Raw genomic sequence first — 23,298 nt, 5'->3', positions numbered from 1 at the left:
TGTGCATATGTCTTTATAGTAGAATGAGTTATAATTCTTTGGGTATATACCCAGTAATGGGATTGCTGGGTCAAATGGTATTTCTCGTTCTAGATCATTGAGGAATCATCACACTGTCTTCCACAATGGTTGAACTAATTTACACTCCCACCAACAGTGTAAAAGCATTCATATTTCTCCACATCATTTCCAGAATCTGTTGTTTCCTGACTTTTTAATGATCGCCATTCTGACTGGTGTGAGTTGGTATCTCATTGTGGTTTTGATTTGCATTTCTCTAATGACCATGATAATGAGCTTTTTTTCATATGCTTTTGACCACATACATGTCTTCTTTTGAGAAGTGTCTTTTCATATCCTTCACCCACTTTTTGATGGGGTTGTTTGTTTTTTTCTTGTAAATTTGTTTAAGTTCCTTGTAGATTCTGGATATTAGCCCTTTGTCAGATGAGTAGATTGCAAAAATGTTCTCCCATTCTGTAGGTTGCCTGTTCACTCTGATGGCAGTTTCTTTTGCTGTGCAGAAGCTCTTTAGTTTAATTAGATCCCATTTGTCAATTCTGGCCATTGAGCTTTTGATGATTTAGTCATGAAGTCTTTGCCCATGCCTATGTCCTGAATGGTACTGCCTAGGTTTTCTTCTAGGCTTTTTATGGTTTGGAGTTTTATATTTAAGTCTTTAATTCATCTTGAGTTAATTTTTGTATAAGGTGTAAGGAAGGGGTCAAGTTTCTGTTTTCTGCATATGGCTAGCTAGTTTTCCCAGCGCCATTTATTAAATAGGAAATCCTTTCCCCATTGCTCGTTCGTGTCAGGTTTGTTGAAGATCAGATGGTTGTAGATGTGTGGTGTTATTTCTGAGGTTATCTCTGTTCTATTCCCTTGGTCTATTCCATTTGGTACCAGTACCATGCTGTTTTGGTTACTGTAGCCTTATAGTACAGTTTGAAGTCAGGTAGCATGATGCCTCCAGCTTTGCTGTTTTTGCTTAGGATTGTCTTGGCTATACAGGCTCCTTTTTGTTCCATATGAAATTTAAAGTAGTTTTTTCTAATTCTGTGAAGAAAGTCAATGGTAGCTTGATGGGGATGGCATTGAATCTATAAATTACTTTGGGCAGTCTGGCCATTTTCACAATATTGATTCTTCCTATCCATGAGCATGGATTTTTTTTTTTTTCAGTTGTTTGTGTCCTTTCTTATTTCTTTGAGCAGTGGTTTGTAGTTCTCCTTGAAGAGGTCCTTCATGTTCCTTGTAAGTTATATTCCTAGATATTTTATTCTCTTTGTAGCAATTGTGAATGGGAGTTCATTCATGATTTGGTTCTCTGCTTGTTTATTGTTGGTATATAGGAGTGCTCGTAATTTGTGCACATTGATTTTGTATCCTGAGACCTTGCTGAAGTTGCTTATCAGCATAAGGAGTTTTTGGGGTGAGACGATGGGGTTTTCTAAATATACAATCATGTCATCTGCAAACAGAGACAATTTGACTTCCTTTATTCCTATTTGAATACACTTTATTTCTGTTTCTTGCCTGATTTCCCCGGCCAGGACTTCCAATACTATATTGAATAGGAGTGATGAGAGAGGGCATTCTTGTCTTGTGCCCGTTTTGAAAGAGAATGCTTCCAGGTTTTGTCCATTCAGTATGATATTGGTTATGGATTTGTTACAAATAGCTTTTGTTGAGATACATTCCATCAATACCTAGTTTATTGAGAGTTTTTAACATGAAGTGATGTTGAATTTTATCAATGGCGTTTTCTGCATCTATTGAGATAATCATGTGGTTTTTGTCATTGGTTCTGTTTATGTGATGGAATACATTTATTGATTAGTGCATGTTGAACCACCCTTGCATTCCAGGGATGAAGCTGACTTGATCACAGTGGATAAGTTTTTTGACATGCTACTGGATTCGATTTGCCAGTATTTTATTGAGGATTTTCACATCGATGTTCTTCAAGCATATTGGCCTGAAATTTTCTTTTTTTGTTGTGTCTCTGCCAGCTTTTGGTATCAGGATGCTGGCCTCATAAAATGTGTTAGGGAGGAGTCCCTCTTTTTCTATCGTTTGGAATAGTTTCAGAAGGAATGGTATCAGCTCCTCTTTGTACCTCTGATAGAATTCCTCTGTGAATCTATCTGGTCCTGGGCTTTTTTTGGTTGGTAGGCTATTAATTACTGCCTCAATTTCAGAACTTGTTATTGGTGTATTTAGAGATTTGACTTCTTCCTGGTTTAGTCTTGGGAGCGTGTATGTGTCAAGGAATTTATCCATTTCTTCTAGATTTTCTAGTTTATTTGTATAGAGGCGTTCATAGTATTCTCTGATGGTAGTTTGCATTTCTGTGGGATCAGTGGGATATCCCCTTTATGATTTTTGATTGTGTCTATTTGATTCTTCTCTCTTTTTTTTCTTTATTAGTCTAGATAGTGGTCTATTTTTGTTAATCTTTTCATAAAAACAGGTCCTGGATTCATTGATTTTTTTGAAGGGTTTTTTGTAGGTCTATCTCCTTCAGTTCTGCTCTGATCTTAGTTATTTCCTATCTTCTGCTAGGCTTTGAGTTCATTTGCCTTTGCTTCTCTAGTTCTTTTAATTGTGATGTTAGGGTATAGCTTTGAGGCCTTTCCAGCTTTCCGATGTGGGCATTTAATGGTATAAATTTCCCTCTTAATACTATTTTACCTGTGTCCCAGAGATTCTGGTACATTGTTTCTTTGCTCTCGTTGGTTTCAAAGAACTTCTTTATTTCTGCCTTAATGTTATTATTTACCCAGGAGTCATTCAGAAGCAGGTTGTTCACTTTCCATGTAGTTGTGCAGTTTCGAGTTCTAATTTGATTGCATTGTGGTTGGAGAGACTATTATGATTTCCATTCTTTTGCTTTTGCTTAGAAGAGTTTTATTTCAAATTATGTGGTCGATTTTAGAATAAGTGCCATGTGGTGCTGAGAAGAATGTGTATTCTGCTGATTTGGAGTGGAGAGTTCTATAGTTGTTTATTAGGTCCACTTGCTGCAGAGCTGAGTTGAAGTCCTGAATATCGTTGTTAATTTTCTATGTTGTTGATCTGTCTAATATTGACAGTGGGGTGTTAAAGTCTCTTACTATTATTGCATGGGAGTCTAAGTCTCTTTGTAGGTCTCTAAGAACTTGCTCTATGAATCTGGGTGCTTCTATGTTGGGTGCATATATATTTAGGATAGTTAGCTTTTCTTGTTCCGTTGATCCGTTTACCATTGTGTAATGCCCTTCTTTGTCTTTTTTGATCTTTGTTGATTTAAAGCCTGTTTCTTCATAGACTAGGATTGCAACGCCTGCTTTTTTTTTTTTTTTTGCTTTCCATTTGCTTGGTAAATATTCCTGCATCCCTTTATTTTGAGCCTATGTGTGTCTTTGCACATAAGATTGGTCTTCTGAATATAGCACACCAATGGGTCTTGAGTCTTTATCCAATTTGCCAATCTGTGTCTTTTAATTGGGGCACTTGGCTCATTTACTTTTAAGGTTAGTATTTTTATGTGTGAATTTGATCCTGTCATCTTGATGCTAGCTGGTTATTTTGCACATTAGTTGATGCAGTTTCTTTATAGTGTCATTGGTTTTTGTATTTTGATGTATTTTTGCAGTGGCTGATACTGATTTTTCCTTTTCATATTTAGTGCTTCCTTCAGGAGCTCTTGATTTGGCTGTTGATACTTGTGTATGCTTCACGAAGTTCTCATTCTGTGTTTTTCAGCTCCAACAGGTCATTTATGCTCCTCTCGAAACTGGTTATTCTAGTTAACACTTCCTGTAACCTTTTATCAAGGTGCTTAGCTTCCTTGCATTGGGTTCGAACATTCTCTTTTAGCTCAGAGGAGTTTGTTATTACCCACCTTCTGAAGCCTACTTCTGTCAAATCAATCTCATTCTTTGTCCAGTTTTGTACCCTTGCTGGAGAGGAGTTGTGAATATTTAGAGAAGAGGAATTGTGGTTTTTGGAATTTTCAGCATTTTTGCACTGGTTTTTCCTCATCTTCATGGATTTATTTACCTTTGATCTTTGAGGCTGATGACCTTTGGATGGGGTTTTTGTGTGGGGGTCTTTTTTGGTGATGTTGTTGTTGCTTTCTGTTTGTTAGTTTTTCTTCTAACAGTCAGGCCCCTCTTCTGCAGGTCTGGTGCAGTTTGCTGGAGGTCCACTCCAGACCTTGTTCACCTAGGTATCACCAGTGGAGGCTGCAGAACAGCAAAGATTGCTTCTTCCTCCTTCCTCTGGAAGCTTTGTCCCAGAAGGGCACCAGGCTAATGCCAGCCAGATCTCTCCTGTATGAGGTTTCTATCGACCCCTGTCAGGAGGTCTCTCACAGTCAGGAGGCACAGGGGTCAGGGACCCACTTGAGGAGGCAGTCCGTCCTTTAGCAGAGCTGGTTCACTATGTTGGGAAAATCCTCCTTGTCAGGATCAGCTGTTCTCTTTAGAGCCGGCAGGCAGGAGAGATGAAGTCCACAGAAACTGCGGACTTAACCACAGCCACCCCTCCCCCTAAGTGCTCTGTCCCGGGAAGATGAGAGTTTTATCTGTAAGCCCCTGACTGGGACTGCTGCATTTCCCTCGAAGATGACTTGCCCAGTGAGGAGGAATCTGGAGAAGCAGTCTGGCCACAGCTGCTTTGCCGTGCTGTGGTGGATTCAGCCCAGTCCAAACCTTCCAGTGTCCTTAGCACTGTCAGGGGAAGACAGCCCACTAAAGCCTCAGTAATGGCAGACGCCCCCCCGCTAGCAAGCTCAGTCGTCTCAGGTTGACTCTAGACTGCTGCGCTGGCAGCGAGAATTTCCAGCCAGTGGTTCTTAGCTTGCTGAGCTCTGTGGGAGTGGGACCTGCTGAGTCAGACCACTTGGCTCCCTGGCTTCAGCCCCCTTTCCAGGGGAGTGGATGATTCTCCTGTCTCACTGGGTTTCCAGATGCCACTGGGATACGAAAAACCTCCTGCAGCTAGCTTGGTGTCTGCCCAAACAGCCGCCCGGTTTTGTGCGTGAAACCCAGGGCCCTGGTGGTGTAGGCTCACAAGGGCATCTCCTGATCTGCGGATTGCAAAAATCTGTGGGAAAAGTGTAGCACCCAGGGCAGGCAGCACAGTCCTTCATGGCTTCTCTTGGCCGGGCGAGGGAGGTCCTCTGGCTCCTTGCATTTCCTGGCTGAAGTGAAGCCCCACCCTGCTTCTGCTCACTCTCTGTGGGTTGCACCCACTGCCTAACCAGACCCATTGAGATGAACTGGGTACCTCAACTGGAAATGCAGGAATCACCCACCTTCTGCACTGGTCTTGCTGGGAGCTGCAGACCAGAGCTGTTCCTATTTGACCATCTTGGTCCCTCCCTCGCCAGATGCCCTCTTTTAAAAATTTTTAAATGTATTTGCAGTATCAAAGTTGAGACTATTTTTCTTCTCCTTTACAGCCTTTTCAATATCACCATCTCCCTAAGTATGCAGTTACAAGAGAGAACTTCTCTCTGTATCGAATCTAAGGAAACTGAGAGCAGTTAGCTTCTCTGGTATGAGGAAAATGAGTTCAAGTCTAGCAGTTCCTATTTAAAGCCCTTTCCTTAGCTAATGCTTTTCGTTAATCAAATCACCGCCCCTTAGATTATAAAGGAAACAGCCATTATCCTAATTTCAGGAATGTTTTATTTTTCTTTGTTTTTGGCTGAAGATCCATAATTTTGACTGTCTAATATGAAGCAGGTATTTTCCAATACTTCTCTCTCAGAACCAAATACTTGTTTTTTCCTCGTATCTCCTCTTGTCTTCTCTCCTTTTCCTTCCCTTTTACCTCTTCCCTCCTCTCCCCCTTTCCTTCTTTCCCTTTATCTTTCTCTCCCATTTCCTCCTTTCCTTTTTCTCTCTTTCTTTTCCTTTGTTTGTTCACATGACAGAGGTGGAAAGAGGATGACACATTAGGAAAACTGAGAAACTATCCCATTTGTGACCACCTAGAAACCAGAAGTTACCAAGATCTAGCACTAATACATTTCTTCTCAAAGTACTGATTTACCTTGTATTAACGTGGCTTTCAAGATACTCTTTAGACTAGTGTTCCCCTCTTACTTCCTGAATGAAGACTATTTATGTTTTCACTTGAGGAGGTGACCCTGAAAGATTAGGGTATATAGTCATAAGTTACTTTTTTAAATTATAGCTTTATAGAGATAAAATTCACTTACTATATCATTCACCAGTTTGTAGTATACAGTTCAGTGGTTTTTAGTATACTCACAGCATTGTGCAAACATCTCCACTCTTTAATTGCTTTATTTCTTCAACCTTCCACAAACCAAGTATCTATTAGTAGACATTTTCCATTGCCTTCTTCTCCCAGAAACTGCTAATCTACTTTCTGTCTTTACAAATTTACCTACTCCAGACATACATTTTCTATAAGTGGAATAATATAATTGTGACTTTTGATTTTTTATTTTAATTTTGTGATTTGGTGACTGGGCTTTTGTGACTGGCTTCTTTCACTTAGCAAAATATTTTGAGGTTCATTCATAGATACTTCATTCTTTTTATTGCCACATATATTCCATTCTATAAAGTTACCATGTCTTCTTTTTCTACTCATCAGCTATAGCCGCTTTTAGGATGTCATTAGTGATGTTGCTATGAACATTTATGTACAGGTTTTGTGTGGATATGTGTCTTTAATTCTCTTGGGTATATACTTAGGCTTAAAAGTGTTGCATCATATGGTATGTCTGTATTTAATTGCCAAACTGTTTTCATAAGTGGCTGAATCATTTTACAATCCTACCAGAAATGTATGAGGGAAACAATTTCTTAACATCCTTGTCAACACTTACTATTGTCCATCTTTTTTATTTTAGTGATGTCAGTGACTATGAAGTGTGTCTTGTGGTTTTGATTTGCATTTTTCTGTTGATTAATAATGTTTAACATCTTTTCATGTGTTTATTAGCCATTTGTATATAATCTTTGGATGAGTGCATCTTCAAATTCTTTGTTCATTTTTGAGTTGTCTTTTTTAATTGTTGAGTTGTAAGAGTGCTTTGTATATTCTGTAATATAAGTTCCTTATCAGATACATGATTTGCAAGCATTTTCTTCCATTTTATGTTTGTCTTTTCACTTCCTTGATGGTATCTTTTGAAGCATGAATTTTAATTTTGATGAAGCCCACTTTATCTATTTTTTTTTTTTGGTCACTTGTACTTTGGGTGACAGATCTAAGGAATCAGAGCCTAATCCTTAGAAGTTTCTCTCATGTCTTTAAAAACACATATACATAAAATAGGATGGTTTGTAATTTCTAAGCAGTCCTTGTCAGGCTTCAGTGGCTTCCAGACAAAGTTTTGGCTGTGCTAGCAAAGAAGTGTTAAAATCTTATTTTCATAGCTAGCCGGTGGTGTGAGGAGGGCACAGCTGCTAGGCATTTGGACACTGCAGCAATTGCTTTAATTGGACATTCCTCACCCCTCTAGTCTGACTTGTTAATGGCTTTTTAAGTGAGACACACCAGCCAAGTGAATTAGACTATTTGGCAAGTCAATTCCTGCTCACTTGGAAGCGTTAATCCACGGAAAGTAAGCAGAGGCCTTCAGCCAGGAGGAAACCTGAATTTCATTTGCAGAGGTGAAAGAGAAAGAGCTGTTGTCTGCAGTCTCAGGAGTTTCCAAGTACACTTCCAAGGGCTGACTGGAAAAAAGGTCTTCTTATCTAACTGGCTCTCTCTCTCTCAACCCCACTTTTTCAATTCAGCACATATTTATTTTTCCCTTCAACATGGCTATGAAGCATACAAGTGAAGTCTGTCGTGGTACCTGCCCTGCGAAGCATCTATGCATGGGAAACAGGAGAAAAATACACATACAAAATAATTAGCAATAATTTGCTAATAATGTAATCTATTTTCTATTCACTCCTTGACTTAGCATATTCTGACTTCAGTCAACCACTCTACTTAAATTGTTCTCTTAAAAAACAGTGACACTCACCAGTAACCTCTTAGGTATCAAACTTGATGATTTTCAAAATCTGCATTTGTAGCTTTGACCTTTCTTCTGGGCTTCATCCTGAATTTCCCCTGCCTGTCACACGTCTTTACCTAGAAATCCTAGCAGCACATCTTTCACACATCGAAAGTCAAACTTCTCCTACCCTTTTTTTATCGCCTTTTCCACCTTCAACAATGTATTCTCCTCATCTGATCATGGCTAAACACCTACTTTAATTAGCAAATTCTCCCATTATCACCCGTATGTCACTAGTTTTAGTCCATTTATGTGACTTCCTTTCTATTCCCCTTCCTTAGTGTAAAATTTTTCTTTCCTAAGTAATACAATTTAAGGCTTCTTCCACACCCAACTTCTCCTCTAATCCTTTGTCTACATTTCGGCTGGAATCATTTTTCAAAACCACAAACTTTATCCTGCCAGCTTTTTTTTCACACATCTTCAGTTATTCTTCAGTGCCTGGAGAATAAGGTCGAAATCTTTGGGCTGCTTTTGTAGACCTGCTCATTCTTGCCTCAACCTCTCTTTCTAGCCTTGTCTCAGATAGCACTAAACCCTTCACTGTTCTCTCATCACATCATGGTCATCTGTACATCCACTCTCTTCCCTCTCCCTGAAATGCCCTTTCTTTTGTCTGTTTGGTAAACTCTTAGTCATTCTATAAGTTCCCCAATCCAAAGTGAACTTGGAAAGTCTTCCTTGAGATCCACGGCAACTTGTGTAGACTTCTGTTATGATTCTTATCATACTTCTTTGTGCACAAATTTTTCTCCTGCTCCAATCCCTTACTCTTGTCTCCTCTGATGCATTTTTCAATCTCTTGCTCTTGTTTATTCCTCTCTCAAACTCCCTCTACACCATACCTCCATCTGTAAGCCGGTCTGCTCCTAGATAAGCGGGGACTGTCCTGCCTGTGCACCTTGCTTAGCGCCTCACTCAGAAGATATGCTCCATAAAGGGCCTAAGGAAGGAATTTGCTGAACTAATTATGATTAAAACTATGATTAAATCTCACCCATCTAAAGGCAAACATGCTCAGGTTTCAAATTAGTCTAAAGTGTGGTTTAAGGGGCTTTTTAAATGTGATAGTTTTTGTTGTTGTTGTTGATAGATGGTGGGGAGTGTTGGTATGATGGGGAAAAAACAGAAAAACCAACTGTGAGGAATTTAGTGATGCAGAATTGCTGATGGAGGGCCAGAGGCCATCCCTGGAGTGGCTCATCTGACCCTGTATACGATGTTCATTTGGATGGGTGGCTGTATTATAATAGTCACTTGGACACCGGCTTTAGAAGTCAGAAGAGATTTCACTCAAGGCTTTTATAATGTGTCTCATTCATGGTCATCTGCCTAACTTATCTGAACTTCAGAATCTACTACTGTGATATAAACAACCTCCCCCCAACCTTGAGGGTTTTGTGGGAATAAATAGGATAATGCTTATGTTGTGTTTAGTCAAGTTCTTTCATGTGGCAAGTGCTTATCAAGTGGGAGCGATTTCATGTTTACATTTAAAAGAGTGTGTATCTATTATCTAACCAGCCTGGGAAAATACAGATGATATTTCTATTATATTTTACCAGTTCCCTTGAGGATGGCCCCCCCTTTTTTTTAAATTTCTTGGGCTGGGGACCAAGCTTTCATTCCTGAATGCTATGAGTACTGAGAGAGATGTGCTGTTAAAGCCAATGAATGGCAATTGTACACAGCGACATTTTTTCAGAATTTGTCCTTGGGGGTATTTAAGCAGCAGTGTCCAAGACTGTAAACACAGCTGAGAAATGCTGTTATTACATTTAAGAATCTCTTTTCTGTAATATTAAGACATCTTGATTTAATTGGTAAGCCGCTCTGTGATAGCATTCAATTTAAATGAGGTTTGTCGAGTGGAGAATCATAAGGCAATCTCTCATGGACCAAGGATTGCTGATGAGGTCTACCTTATTGCCATGTGTCAGAAATTAAATCACTGTCTATTATCATGAACCAGTCGATCAGATTCTCTTTTTGATTAGAATGCACTAGTGGGGGAATAGAGAAGTGAGAATTTAAAATAGAATTTTACCACTTCTGTATTGTGTTGCTTACTTCATGGTATTAGAAATGCTAAAACTTAAAGTATAATAATAATAAAATAAAAAAAGAAGAAATGCTCTTGACTCACTATACTAGAATATTATCAACCAGTATTTTCATAGGAAACAAAAATATAGACATACACACATATATACACTAAAAGAATGGAAATCTGAAGGAAATATATAAAGAGGAAAATATAATTTTGTCTTTAAAAAATCCCAGAAGCCTTAGACTCCCATGATTAGAATGATATTCAACTTATACATTCTTCTGTGTCGTTCTTCCTTCAGTAAATTGGGAACAACTAATATGCTCTGCCTCCTTTCTGAATAAGAAAGTATAAATGAATGTTACTGAATTCCCTCAAGTCCTGGGCAAAGTACACTATCAAAATGTCTTTGGTTTGCATGAAGATGGAGGCGCTCATTTATAATGTGAAGCCTTTCACCATTAAAGCTTCGCATGAACCCGAACTGACACAGAATCAAAGCTTTCATGAGAGCATGATGGAAAGAGATTATGTCAACACACCCCATCCCAAAATGTTGTAAAGTGTCAGACTTCTTAGGGTATTCCATGACACTGCTAGAATGTTTCTCATATTCGGTCACGTAGATTATTCTTTTACTATTTATTTTATTTTAGATGAGTTCAATTGGAGCCTGCCCTCTAAGGAAAATTATTGATGCAGTTACATTAATCCTGATCACCATGGTGATGTATAGTTATAAAATTGGCTTAAAATACTGTAAGGCAGGAAAACTAGGCAACCTTAACTCTTTTAGCACAGGTGGCCCTCTTTGCAGAGCATTCTGACTTTCTTAGTTTCCAATATTCTAGCAGATGGCATGGGTGGTTGGGCACAATCAATTTTCTTGCATTGCCTCACATCTTCCAGTGAGATTCTGTGGAAGGATGATGTGTGCACCACAGATCTTGGGATCATTCAAAGGATTCTCAAAGCTCCTCAATGGCCAATCAGCAGTGAAGAGGGAAACGGTGGTAAATGAGGTAGAAGCCCTCTGTGAATGAAGTAATGTTCTGGAAGGGGCTATGCATTTGGATTTTCATTCTGGTAATTTTCTCTATGACTTTGGAAAATGACTTTATTTCTTTGCTTTTGCAGATGGAAGGAATTATAAAAATGGTTATGTGAAACCTTGAAACCATAAAATGCTATAGAGATGCTAAATATACAGCATTTAGCATGCGATTTTCCTCTGTTCTTAGGACAGTTACTATTTCTAGATCCAAGTGGATCAGGGAAGAATAGTGCTCTAATGCTCTAAGAAGGAAACGAGTGTTAAGCTGGATACTGGTGCGCATAGCTGCAATTAAGGAAGCTGCTGTGGAATTAGTGACTCACCCTTCATCAGGATGGAAAAACTGTCTCATGCCGTGGTTTTGATTTCTCTCCTCTATTCAGTTTGTTTGAAGTCTCTTTTGTGACAGGAGAAAATGACAATTACTCTCCTCTTGTGTTTCCATTTTTGGTAAGCAGTGGGCAGAATTTACATTGGTTGAAATTTCAAAAGCTGTTTTTATGAAAAATCACTTCCTCTGAACAATGGGAAAATGGTGAGAGAGAGACGATAGTTGGCTTTTAGTTTACCAGGTTCAAACTCCTGCAAATGCTAAATTCAAGACTGCCCTATAGGCATTGTCAATCTAGTTAATGCCACTATCTGCCTGTGAATTTCCTGCCTTAACCTGTCTCGGATTATACATTAAGCTGTTTTTTTTTTTCCCCTATAATGTGTCAGAAAACAAAAATTCAACAAACTGAGCTTAAAGATCTAATTGGCTTTTATTAGTGATTCATGAATCAGTTCACATCCCATCTGTGAAGCAACAAGGGGCTCTTCAGGGTGTGGCGGAAGAGTGGTTTTCATAAGGCAACTTGAGCAGGAACAATGAAACAGCAAGTGCAAAAAATGATTGGTTAACATCATATTACCTCAGGTTACTTTCCTTGTATAGGCTAAAGCACAGGAGGCTTCCTTATCATCCTGGTTCAGCCAGCCTTCTGCATGGTGTCTGCATATCTCTCTCTCTCTCTCTTTTTTTTTTTTTTAAAACTGGCCCATTTCTAAGTTCAGTTTGATTATGTGGCACCTAGCACAAGTGACACCATTCTGGTTTGGTCTGGTCTGTTAGAGCCAGGAGCCTAGTCCAAAACATTGGCATCCCATAAATTTTATTCAACAAATGTTTCCTATACCCCTGTGTCGATTTCATTTCCTTCATAAATCCATCACCCTCCCTTTCCCTGGCCCCTTATACTCACTGAGTTGTTTGTGCTTGGGAGGAATACAAAGTATTTTCAATACATGGTTAGCATGAACAAATTATAGTTAAATGATACATTTTGTAGAAAAAGCAATGCACTCTGAGGTCATTTGCAGGCAGATGTTAAATTATCTGCTTTTTTGTGTTACTATATATGCCGTAGCACTTATCCACTGGTGTAAATAAGAAAGTCAATTGAATTCTCTCTGTCTGGAGAGAGAGAAAATGAGATTGAGAATAAAGCCTTGCTGAGGTTGCAGATGGCCCTGCATGGCTGAATTCAGCCCTTGTATATATTTTGTTCAGTTGGTACAAAGTTAAATTGACATGCAGTTAAGTGGCTTTCACATGCACTTTGCTACAGTCCCCACTGCTCCTTAGTGTCCTATGCCCTACTTGTTTCACTACTTTGTTGCCTACACAGTTTCTGAATGAATTTGAGCTTGCAACCCCTCATTTAAAGACTTGTTCCTATTATGAAACTGTGGGTGCTTATGCTAAGGACTTAATCTTTCTCTCTTGCGTGGGAGGAAAGGATATCTATAACAGAACAATAATTGTAAACTAGAAGAGTAGAAAAAAGGATGAAAGAAAAGGGCAATATAAAAGGCAGGAAAAGTAGGGGTATAAGAAAATAAAATAAAGATCAAATACATTTATTACTGCGAGAGCTTCTATGGGGGAAAAGGAAAAACACAGTATAATAATACAAGGCAACCATATAATTAAAGAATTTTTTCAAAAGACTGTCAGTGGTAACATACACACACACACACCCACACACACACACAATTAGGAAAAGCTACAAAAGAGCCCCAAGTCTAACTTGGCAAAATTGAAAGTATGTGATTTTTTTTTTTTTTTTTTGAGACGGAGTCTCGCTCTGTCACCCAGGCTGGAGTGCAGTGGCGCGATCTCGGCTCACTGCAAGCTCCGCCTCCCGGGTTCACGCCATTCTCCTGCCTCAGCCTCTCCGAGTAGCTGGGACTACAGGCGCCCGCCACCACGCCCGGCTAATTTTTTTGTATTTTTAGTAGAGACGGGGTTTCACCGTGGTCTCGATCTCCTGACCTCGTGATCCGCCCGCCTCGGTCTCCCAAAGTGCTGGGATTACAAGCGTGAGCCACCGTGCCCGGCCTGAAAGTATGTGATATTTTTAAAAGAAAAATTAAAATACTTTAAACTAGTTTAAAAATATATCTCTACTTCATGTACATCTGCACTGTTTGACATGTTATAACAAGTTTTAAATTATCTTAATAATTTAAGAAGAAAAGAAAAGTAATGGTCTTCCTTCTCTCTCTCCAATTCTAGTTCCTTGGAACAGTCGTTTGTAATTAGATTGCAGATATGTTCACTTTTCAACATTGCTTATATAAGAGAAGGCCAGGTATTTAGAATTTTTCTTGATCATAACAAAAAGACACTGAAACTCAGAGGCAGCAAGAGGCCCCATTATGGGGGCAAAGAGTAGCAGTGGAAATGAAAGTGAGTTCCTGAACAAGTTGCTTCCAACAGAGTAGGTGTATTTTGAAGTGGCGTTGTAAGTGGCACCCTACTGCTTCCATGAGTTTAAATTCTATCAACTGAATATAAAGTACAAGCCAATTTTAAAATGAGAATTTGTAGAATTCATGTGATTCAATTAGAGGTTTTTAAAAAGTAATATTTGAATTTTGCCAGAGGGGTGGGGTGGGGTATTTATTATGTGTTCACAGGATGACAGCAGGTATCTTCAAGGAAGTGGTTTGGAGTACATTAAGTTCTGAACACATAAAATTACTTTTTTTTTTTTTTTCCTTTTTGGTCTTCAGGAGACTTGAGAAAACAAGTGCTGTGTGAGTTATAAACGAGACGCATGGAATAGTGATTTCACAGGAGTGAGAAAAATACTCCAGTCACAAAAGTTAAAATTAGAGTAATCTGAGGCATTCTCAGTACTTTGGATACCCAGTCCACATTCAGGGCTACTGATTATATTTCTAAAGAAACTTATCAAACCAGATGTATAGCTGGCAATTGGTTTTGATGAATCTCCAAATCTCAGCAATGAGAAAATTTGACAGTTGTCAGAAAGCAGCTAGCTATTATGAGTGAGCCGGGGAATTTTCTTATCTGTTACAAGTATGGAACTATTACAGGGAGATACTGCATTATAATGTCATGTTTATAAAGAAGGCTTCAGAGCACATGGTTTCATCCCCAAATTTCTAAGAATGACAGTTCATTTTCTTGGATGTTGAAAGATGCTTTAATACCTATACAACATGAATATGGTTTTATTATCACCAATCAAAATGTCTTGGTATTTCTTAATTTAAAGAAATTCATTTTATAGGAATTACATTGCTGAGAATTCACACCATGACACTGATGGGACTTATGATAGTGGTTCTAAAGCCTGCATGTGCATCAGAATAATTTGGGGATTTAAGGTGACTCATTAAATGTACAGTCACTGGGTAGCCCCCTGTAAGATTCTGATTTAGTACATTTGGGGTGGAATCCAGGCATCTACATTTTTAACAAGCACCATGGCCAATTCTGAATCACGGTCGGGTTTGAAAAGCACTGAGTTTGGGCAGGCCTGATTTATTTCAAAGAATTTTCAAGCGTCTTTAGTTGTGCTGTTCAGTAATAGTAGCTTCTCTTATTACTGTGTGTATCCCAGTAAATCTCTTCCCCATTTACTCTTTCATCGCCCCACTTTGGGTTCTTCTGCTCTGCTGCCATCCGTTTGGTCTGTACCCACTCTTCACTAATGAAAGCCCGTAGCTTCTAAAATGGGCCAAGATTCACAGTTGGTATAAGCTGAGAAAGACTGACAAGTTATTCTGCTGAATGATACTGGAAAAAAGAATAGGATAGAGGGCTAATGATGTTATTTTATTTTTGTCCGGTATCTTTACACCCTTAGTTGCTTTTTCGTTTGTCAAATGGAATCTCATGTAGAATCTCACTCTATAAAGCAGATGAAAAAATGTGGAGCCAGTCTGGCTGCCAGTCCTGCCCACTTGGTTTCCCTCTGACTCAGACACTGGTGTCCCAGGCCCCTTTGTCTCATGTGCCCCTGAAAACTGCTGTGACATTTAAGCTTTTGTGTCTCACATAAAGGCAATAAGCATATTGCAAGGTTTTCTCTTCTTCAGGTTTCAATACTCTAACAGGTATGTTCCCAACGTGGAATTAGTCCTTGGTTAAAATGATTCACATGTAATCTAAAGTGTTTTTCCTCATAAACCCACCTCCAGCTTTTATGGTGAAATTCAATTGTAAAATAAGATGAGGTGTTAAGTTTAATTTTTTTGAAGAAGACGTTCATTCCATAAATATTTATTAAGCACTCTCTAGATATGACATAATTCAGTTTCTAACGTACAGTCCACCTCTTACAAAATTGCATAATCTTTAAACTGAAAGGCCAAATATCTTCATCAAATACTGCTTCTTCAGATCTTTGCTTCCTTAGCTCTTTAAAGAAATGGGCACCTTTGGCATGGATGGGTTTATATCCAGATGATAATTCCAGAGCCATCAGGGTTTCAGGTTTTGCTGGCAAAGAAATCAATTTTATTGCTACTTGAAGGCTCCCCTGGGATGAAGCAATATTGGAGGAGGCAATGCATTCTAGAATGTCAACTTTCAGAGGTTTGGACTTTGCTCAAAAAATAAATGATCTCTGACTTGATTAAACTTCTTTTGAGTTCCTACTATATATAAGGGCCTGTGGAAAGGCTGGGTACCCCGGCATTGTAAGATGTGACTTCAGCCCTCAAGGGGTTTGCAGTCTAGCTGGAAAGAAGGATCTGGCAATAAGAAAGCACAGTGAGCCCAAATGAAGGGTTCAGATTCCACGTACTACATACAGAATGCATCATGTAATTGAAGAAATAGAGATCACCAGGTTACATGGCAGACCTAAAAAATTCAGCAAGTCTTTTTGAATTTACTTGTGACTCTCAATATTTACGTTGTCCAAAATTTTCTAGTCAGGTGAGGGCATCAAACTCTTAAATGCTTTCAAATGTGGCGGGAGCATCTTGCCTCTGTGAGAAGATTTATATTCTCCCTGCCTTCTCAATTCTGTTTCCCTATCTTATATGCTATAAACAAAACCTCGCTCAGGAAAATAAAAGATGAATGCATGTTCTGAAAGAATACAGAATCATGATAGCTGAAATGGTCATGGTTTCTTTTAGGAGATGAAAAAATTAAATACGCAGGTGAAAGCATTAGAATGCAATTCTCTAGGTTACCATATGCTTACAAAAAATCAAAAGGAGCTGCAGAAATGGAAATTTCTAATGACAGAAGAAATCAAACAGCAGATAAAGTAGAGACTTCAGAGATAAATGGGTGTCAATATAGTGGTAAGAACACAGGTTCAGAGGAGATCCCATGTTCCATCTAAATCCTGGTTCCATCACTGAGTGGGAATGATTACTTGATCTTTCTGTGTCCTCATTTCATGTGACAATATCTATCACATGCAATGTTGGGTAAAACACTTAGCATAATGCCTGGTACCCAGTCAGTGTTCAATAAATGTTGGCTATTATCATCATCACCACCTCCATCATCATTCTCTAATAAAATTTAAGCCCTTCCCTCTGTTGAATATGCCCATCAGTTAATACCAGTGGCTCCTTTTAAATAGCTTAAAAGCAACCAACATTCTATAGATTGCAGTGGGGAAGATTGTAAGTGAAATGGGTGTTGTGACCTTTCTTGAAAATAACCCTTCTCTCTATTAGTATATAAATGTAGTGCTGAGTACACATACTCTGAAGTTGAACTTAATTAATTTGGAGCAGTAGCATTTTCACTGTTGATGAGCTTGTATTTATTTTCTTTGGTTTACAAAGCAGCTGGTGTTGTCCAAAAATTTAGAAACCCCTTTCCAAAATTTAAATGACCCCCTTCATTTACACTGTTGTTCTAGAACCTGGGATGACACTCTGCAGGATGAATGGAGACTGGTCCCTCTGTTTTCTTTTCCATCTCTCTTGCTTTAGTTTTGCTTTCTTCTATTTTTTTTTTTTTTTTTCTGACGGCAGCATGGAATAACTGGCTGGTGTTCATTGAGCTAATTTCCTTACCTGCTTCAGGGCCTTCGAACCCAAAGACCTGTGGGTGATCTGTGACTATGGCAAGCAGGAAGCCTTGGGGACCACGCTTCACATTTGGAGTAGTCCTGGTTTGAAAATGTGGGAGGGAAGCCAGGCAGGCAGAGAGCACTATGTGGCTGCTGAGGTAGAAAATGCTGAAGTGGAAAGATGCTGGAATAGAAAATCAAATGCCATTTATTCATTAGCCTACACTTTCACTAGGACCTTCCTGGTAGCCTAAGTGTATTCTTTGTAGTGGTGGCCTTTTGAATGTCAATCTGTGGAAAGACTTCTGTTTTTAGCAAAGGCTGATCTTTAAGGCAATTAGGTAACAGTTAAAGTAATAGCCCCCAGTTATTGAACACTTGCTATGTACAGGGTACTGTGCTCAGCACTTTCCACTATTTCATTCAATCAATCACAACAGCCCTGTGCAATAGGGTATTACTATCACCAGTTTGTAGTTGAGGAAATTGAGGTTAAGGGATAGGTGACTTCCCCAAGGTCACAGGAAGTAAGTCGTGGAGATGAGATATGAACCTGGCCTTTCTGATTTCAAAGCTTGTGCTGTTAACCACTTTGCTATGCTTCCTCATGTGTGTTTATAGGGTCCAGTTTCTACTGAAAGGATATTTTAGTTTTATGATAAATCAAGACAGGCCTAAAAAATTAGGTACAGACTCTGAATACATTTAATATATCTACACATCTCTCTTATTCCTCTTAAGCTCATTTAAAAAAATCTCTTTTTAAAAGAAGGTTTTCTTTTTAAACCGAACAATGAACCATGGACACCCATCCAAGTTAATAAATATGTGCCTTTTTTAAAAAATAAAAAAAAGTTTAATTGACAAGTAAAAATTGTATATATTTATGGTGTACAATGTGAGGTTTTGATATACACACACACACACATTGTGAAATGGCCAAATCAAGCTAATTAACATATGTATTAACTCAGGAGTATATTTTTTATGTTATATGCTTAAAATCTAATTGCTTTGCTATTTTTAAGTATATAATGTTATTATTAACTATTATCTTCGTGATGCACGGTAGGCCACTTGAATGTATTCTTCCTATCTAAATGAAGTTTAGCCCCTCTCCCCACTTTAAGTATCTGTCTTTTAATGGCTACATGATATGATTTGGATACATTATACTCAGTTAGCCTTTTGTTGATTTGGAGATGCCATAATCTACTCAATCATTCCTTTATTGATGGGCTTTCAAGTTACCTCCAGTTTGTTGCCAGTTAAGTACATTGTTTACTTGAAAGCTTCCATTGTCTGCATCTCTACCACTATGGGACCCATTTTGAGTGTTGGTGATGCTCACACAAGGAGACACAAGCCCGGAGTTGAGCTCCTAGGTGAGACAGCCATCCAGCAGCCATTCTGGTCCAAGTCCTGGCCCTACCACTTACCTGCCACGTGCCTCTGCACAAGCCGTCCGGCCTCTTTTAAGTCTCAGTTTCTTCATATGAAAAATGAGAAAAACAGTGCTGCTCTCAAAGAATAACCATGAGGGCAAACAGAAGAATGTGCACGCAGGGCTGAGCGCAGAGCCTGGCATGAAGCAGGTGCTAAACAGCAGAGCGACTGCATTGCTGGAACCCAGCGGAAACATCCTCTCACTGGAACTTGGATGGGAGCTCTCTGAGGGCCCTCACTCCCCTCTTCTGGCTCAATGCATTATAGAGACTCCATCAACATTTGTTAACCAAAGAATGTTTGGAAAACTACTACTGTTCTGAGCAGTTGTTTTCTTTTCCTTTCTATGTTTTTATTCTAACAGTCACTAAACCACATTCTGAGAGTGTCTGGGATGGAGAACCTCCAGTGGTTTAAATAGTTTTACCAAGGAAACGTTTTTCACATGGAAAGAAGACTGAGATGAAACTTACAGAGACCTTGCCTCACCCTTTCATTTGCCAAAACCATGTATTTTTGAATCTAGTTTCTGAGCTCTAAACCATTAAGTCATATTGCTTTAATAATGATGATGTGATAATAGGTACCATTTATTGAGCACCTACTGTGTCCCAGAAAAATGTGCTCAGCACGTTTTACCAATGATCCCTTAATCACCACAGTAATCCTGAGAGAAATATACCCTCATTATCTCCATATTCTATTTGGGGAAATGGAGGCTTAAAGAGATTTACCAAATTTTCCCAGGTTAGTGGAACCAGGACTCCAACCCAGCTCTGCGTGGCACCAGTGCCACTGTGCTAATTCCATGGCAGGCTGTGGTGACTATGTATTTACTGGGCTCTGTTCATATGGAAAGTTGTTTGCATACAGAAACGGGAACATTTGCTGTAATACTTAAGGGAGTAAAAGAGGAATGTACAGAAGGCTAAAAGAGGTGAGTGTTGCTTTGTCAATTTGAACGTCTTTCTATGATGTTGATGTTTGGCTCATCTAAGTAAGTGCTATGATGAAAATAATATTCAAGAGACTGGTCTGGCTGTCTGTAGAATGAGGTAGATGTAGTGAAGGCTGGAATGGAGCAAAGCAGCTAAGAAGCTATTGTAGTCATTAGACACTGAAGTAAGGAAATGTGGAGGAGAAAGAGGGCAGTGGAATTAGAGACAAATTGACAAACAAGCGGGTAGTAATTAGACCTTCATCCAGTGGCTTGTGGGGAGTGGGGAGCATGGTTCATCGTCCTTCAGGATGGATCTGTCCCTGGAGATTGGAAACATGCACCCACACATTTCTTACTTCCACGTTCAAAACTTTGGGGAGCATTCACAGGTGGTATTTCCCAACCTCTTGGATTCATGTTTACTATATCCTGAATGAAGAAGCACTTCCTTTCATCTGAGGTTCACTGGGCCCAGAGTTGTGTGGTGACCTAAAGGCTGTATCTATGAGGATTTTGTCTAAGAGTACCTCAGGTAAGGGCTCTCAGGAACAGCTTCTTAGCTGAGCCACCATGCTCCAGATTTGATCTTTAATCTTACGACTATAGGGAATGAATATTTTCTGGCGACTCAGTTCAGTCTCTACCTCATGAAAATTAAATTGAAAGAACAATATAGAGATTATAGTTCAAGTCCTCTGCTACTGTTTAACTGTGTAACCTTGGGCGAATGATTTAATCTCTGTCAGCTTCAGTTTCCTCATCTTAGCATGGGATGGTCCTCATAAGATACTATGATGGTTAAATGGGCCAATGCATGCAAAGCACTTATAGTGCTTGGGACACTGCCAATACCTAATAAATATTATATGCTCATATTTTTATGATTGATCTATAAATCATAACTACCTTATGTAATATTCTTTTTATATAGGTATCAAGTCCAAAACCTCCATATCAAGAGCTTTCTGAGGCCTTTTTGTCACCTCGTCTTTCCCCCACCCCAATTCTTGTGTTGGGGTTATTGGGAAACTGAACTGTTAATCAGAAGGTAGCTCAGTTAAGTGTGGACTCAACAAAGAAGGGAGATCATTGAGATGTGCAATATTGAAGACCTGGGAAAGTGACAAAATATTTATATCCTACAATAGCAGATACCTTTTTGTCAATGGAATTGATTTGGTTTCTCAGCTCCACTGTCTCATTCTTTTGGAGACTTCTGGGTAAACACATTTTGCTCCTCTGAACACTATATGCCAGTTCACTATAAAGAACTGGCAGTCGCCATGTTCTTTCTGTGGATTTGTTAGAATCACTTATTAAACCAAAATCAGGGTCACCCCTTGTGGGGCTTAGAAGTGCTTTTTTTTAAGCCTTTTATCTGTTGATGAGCTTTTGTTTCTGAATGTGAATGGTATTTGGTCAAGGTAGGAAGAGGTTTGAACTAGAACAGCAACTAAAAGGCACTGGATGGACAAATCATATTAAATGTAACTGCTGCAATCAGGGAAGTTGAAATAGGGAGATAAGAGAGGTTATCCAAAGTTCCTTGTTGGCTGGATAAGACATTCACCGTTATTATTTTGTACAATATACCGAAACAATTGTCTACTCATACAGCTGGAAGGAGCCATGGAGATTACCTCTATTCCCCGCATTTTACAGATGAGGAAACTTCTCAGCAAGTAGATAATAGCCTGAAATTCTATTACTTAGAGCAAGCAGGGAAAGTGTCAGGAGGGAGTTGGGGTTAGCTCTAGGCAGCCACATCAGCATAATAGTAGTAGCTTCAATTTTTCTTCATATTGCACTGAATTCATTTGTAGTAATGAACCTATCTGTCTATCTGTATTATAGTCATCAAATTATCTTCAGTAACTATGTAGGTGTTATTAGTTTAAACCTTTAAGACCCATGAAAATACTTGGGTTCACCAAGCACGTCTGCCATATGCACTTAAGGAGATTCTTCACTGAATAGTAATTGTAGTAACTGCTGCCCTGCTCTTGTAATATCTTCTATAAAAATAATAATTTGCACTTCAAATGTCTCTTTCTGTGAGGTGCTCGGTGTACCTTGCAGGAATCGCTTACCTAAATCTATCCTTCAAGGTGGTGTATGGAATTGCTTCCAGTGGAGTAGCTTAGTAGGAGGAGAGAAGAGTGCTGGGAATTCCTAGAATGCAAACCTAACACTGGTTTTGTTCAGACACAATCCTTAGTTATCACATAACACCTTATATTTTCAAAGCTCTTTCATACTTATCGAATTAATAGAGCCATTAAATCCCTCTGAAATAGTAGTAGTGGATAGTGTGACAGGTGATTAACACTAGATGGAGAAGTCTTTTTTGACCCTAACAACACCAAACTGATTAGTGATAAAGCCATACTTCAAGACACTTGACTGTAACTCTAGTGCTCTTTTTTTTTTTTTTAACTAGATTATATTAGCTAGAGATTTTTCTTGATAAGACAGTTGTACTTTTAAGGCCTTTATTCCAATGGGTTACAAAAAAGTAAGTTACCTATTCCTGATTATATGAAGCAAGTTAACTCTTTCAGGAACATCGAGAGACCATTTACCACATCACAATAAAACTCAAGGTCATTTTGCTCCAGGAGTACTTACATAGGTGATATTTGACAGTAGTACCTACTTCGAAGAGAAAAAAAGTCATTTTGGCAAGGTAAGCACACCTAAAGTTGGACATGGCAGCTTCCAATGAATCATGCCTCTTTTTATGGCACAGTTAAATTTTTTGAGACCAACTGTGATTGTATCAGTTATCCAGGTCATCTGTAGGCAGGTCATGATTGTTACATGGGGTGGTGATATTGGTACAGGGTCATGCCCTAAGCATGTTATAGAATAGTAGCCCAGCATTGCTAATCATTTTAAATCAAGACTACAAAATTCAACTGTAGCATTTCACTTTAGAGCAAAAACATTGCATTTGCTTGTTCATGTTGCTGTTTCCTTTTCCCTCCATGTCTTTCTCTCCCCAGTTCTCTCACTTTGATAGGCTGTAAGAAGCTTCATACCCAACAAATGCAACCATATTTCCTCTCAGCTCTTTATTACAAACATGCACTTTTATCAAAAGTTTTTTAAAAGACTGAAAATGAGACTCAGAATCTTTTATTTATCACAGGGATGGCCCCTGGCTCGGCTGCTTATTGACTGTGTAACCTTGTTTGAATCACTTTCCCTGCTTAGAAAATAAGGAAAGTAATACTTGTCTCATAGAGTAATTGTACAGATTAAATGAATATATAAAATCTCAAGCTTAGGGTCTAAAACGTAGTATTTTTTCATAAATGTAAGTCTCTGTGTTTCTCAAATCGTTGTGTGCATAGGTATCACCTGCCTTGCTTGTGAAAGCTTCAGATTCTTGTGCTCATTCCTGCTCCCTGAGGATTTTGTTGC

The 23,298-nt window shown here is 38.9% G+C and overlaps 1 protein-coding gene across 2 annotated transcripts in view; it reads left to right on the top strand.

The window, feature by feature from the left end:
* ST6GALNAC3 (ST6 N-acetylgalactosaminide alpha-2,6-sialyltransferase 3) overlaps positions 1-23,298 on the top strand; it is a 578,393-nt gene that overhangs the window by 182,085 nt on the left and 373,010 nt on the right. The window lies entirely within an intron of this gene.

The sequence above is a fragment of the Hylobates moloch genome, unplaced genomic scaffold (genome assembly GCF_009828535.3).
Source record: "Hylobates moloch isolate HMO894 unplaced genomic scaffold, HMol_V3 SCAFFOLD_5, whole genome shotgun sequence".
In the NCBI taxonomy this organism is placed as follows: domain Eukaryota; kingdom Metazoa; phylum Chordata; class Mammalia; order Primates; family Hylobatidae; genus Hylobates; species Hylobates moloch.
Note: the sequence above shows the minus strand (reverse complement) of the source record. Positions and strands in the feature narration are given on the sequence as shown.